Genomic DNA, 2,622 nt, shown 5'->3' with positions numbered 1-2,622 from the left:
ACTAATAGCAACCTGATGACTATTAGCAAGCCTAACGAACCTCGCCCTACCCCCCACAATCAACCTAATTGGAGAACTACTCGTAGTCATGTCAACATTCTCATGATCAGACTTCACCATCATCCTAATAGGAACAAACATCGTGATCACTGCCCTGTACTCCCTATACATACTAATCACCACACAGCGCGGCAAACACACACATCACATCAACAACCTCACCCCATCCTTCACACGAGAACACACCTTAATAGCTCTACATATCATCCCCCTTCTACTCCTATCACTAAACCCCAAGATCATTCTAGGTCCCCTCTACTGTAAATATAGTTTAAAAAAGACACTAGCTTGTGAAGCTAGTAACAGAAGACCAAGACTTCTTATTTACCGAAAAAGTACTGCAAGAACTGCTAACTCATGCTCCCATACCTAACAATATGGCTTTTTCAAGCTTTTAAAGGATGCTAGTTATCCATTGGCCTTAGGAGCCAAAAAATTGGTGCAACTCCAAATAAAAGTAATAAATCTATTTGCTTCCTTCGCTCTACTCACATTACTGATCTTAATTACCCCAATCGTGACATCCAACACAGACCTCTACAAAAGCAACAAATATCAATCCTATGTAAAAAACATCGTTCTCTGCGCTTTCATCACCAGCCTAGTCCCAATAACAATATATCTTCACACAAACCAAGAAACACTTCTTTCAAACTGACACTGAATTACTATCCAAACCCTCAAACTAACACTCAGTTTCAAGATAGACTACTTTTCACTCATGTTTATGCCCGTAGCACTATTCATCACATGGTCCATCATAGAATTCTCAATATGATATATGCACTCCGACCCCCACATCAACCAATTCTTTAAATACTTACTCCTCTTCCTTATCACCATACTAATTCTTGTTACCGCCAACAATCTTTTCCAACTCTTCATCGGATGAGAGCGGGCAGGAATTATGTCTTTCCTACTTATCCACTGATGATTCGGACGAACAGATGCAAACACAGCCGCCCTCCAAGCAATCCTATACAACCGTATCAGAGACATCGGTTTCCTTGAATCAATAGCATGATTCTTCTCCAACATAAACACATGAGATCTACAACAAATCTTTGCACTCAACCAAAACTCCCCAAACCTCCCCCTCATGGGACTAGTACTAGCCGCAGCTGGGAAATCAGCACAATTTGGACTTCACCGCTGACTCCCCTCAGCAATAGAAGGCCCCACCCCAGTTTCAGCCTTACTCCACTCGAGCACAATAGTTGTAGCAGGTATTTTCTTACTTATCCGCTTCCACCCTCTAATAGAAAACAATAAACTCACCCAAACAATAGCCCTATCCTTAGGCGCTCTCACCACCCTATTTACAGCCATTTGTGCCCTCAGCCAAAACGACATCAAAAAAATCATCGCTTTCTCCACCTCCAGCCAACTAGGCCTAATAATAGTAACAATGGGCCTCAACCAACCTTACCTAGCGTTCCTACATATCTGCACACACGCCTTCTTCAAAGCCATGCTATTTCTGTGTTCCGGCTCCATTATCCACAACCTAAATAACGAACAAGATATTCGAAAGATGGGAGGACTGTTCAAAGCCCTCCCTTTCACTACAACCGCCCTCATCATTGGCTGCCTCGCACTAACAGGAATACCATTCCTCACCGGATTTTACTCCAAAGACCCCATCATCGAAGCCGCCACTTCGTCTTATACCAACGCCTGAGCCCTGCTACTAACACTAACCGCTACCTCCCTCACAGCTCTTTACAGCACTCGCATCAACTTCTTCACACTACTAGGACAACCCCGATTCCCTCCCTACGTTACTATTGATGAAAACAACCCCTCACTAATTAACCCTATCAAACGCCTACTAATCGGAAGTGTCTTCGCCGGCTTCATTCTATCCAACAGCATTCCCCCCATAACCACTCCCCTAATAACTATACCCCTACACCTAAAACTAACCGCTCTTACAATGACGGCCCTAGGCTTCATCCTTGCGTTTGAAATCAACCTTAACATACAAAACCTGAAATACAACCTCCCCTCAAACCCCACCAAATTTTCCATCCTACTAGGATACTTCTCCACAATTATGCATCGCTTACCCCCCAACCTAAACCTGACAATAAGCCAAAAACTAGCCATCTCTTTACTAGACATAACATGACTAGAAACCATCTTACCAAAAACCACAGCCCTCATCCAACTGAAGGCCTCCACACTGACCTCAAACCAACATGGTCTTATCAAGCTATACTTTTTATCCTTCCTCATTACTATTATCCTCTCCACACTCCTATTTAATTACCCCGAGTAATTTCCATAATAACCACAACACCAATAAACAGCGACCAACCCGTAACAACCACTAACCAGACACCATAACTATACAGCGCAGCAACCCCTACAGCCTCTTCACCAAAAAATCCAAAATCCCCTGTATCATAGACCACCCAATCCCCCAACCCACTAAACTCGAAAAGAACCTCTATCTCTCCACCCTTTAATACATATACCACTACCAAAAACTCTACCATCAACCCTAAAAGAAATGCCCCCAACACAACCTTATTAGAAACCCAAACTTCAGGATACTGC

The 2,622-nt window shown here is 43.2% G+C and overlaps 1 pseudogene; it reads left to right on the top strand.

Annotated features, from left to right (window-relative positions):
• Positions 1 to 451: 451 nt before the first annotated feature.
• LOC129392559 (NADH-ubiquinone oxidoreductase chain 5-like) overlaps positions 452 to 2,622 on the top strand; it is a 3,023-nt pseudogene continuing 852 nt past the window's right edge.

The sequence above is a fragment of the Physeter macrocephalus genome, chromosome 11 (genome assembly GCF_002837175.3).
Source record: "Physeter macrocephalus isolate SW-GA chromosome 11, ASM283717v5, whole genome shotgun sequence".
Lineage (NCBI taxonomy): Eukaryota > Metazoa > Chordata > Mammalia > Artiodactyla > Physeteridae > Physeter > Physeter macrocephalus.
The sequence above is the reverse complement of the archived record's forward strand: the minus strand, read 5'-3'. Positions and strand labels throughout refer to the sequence as shown.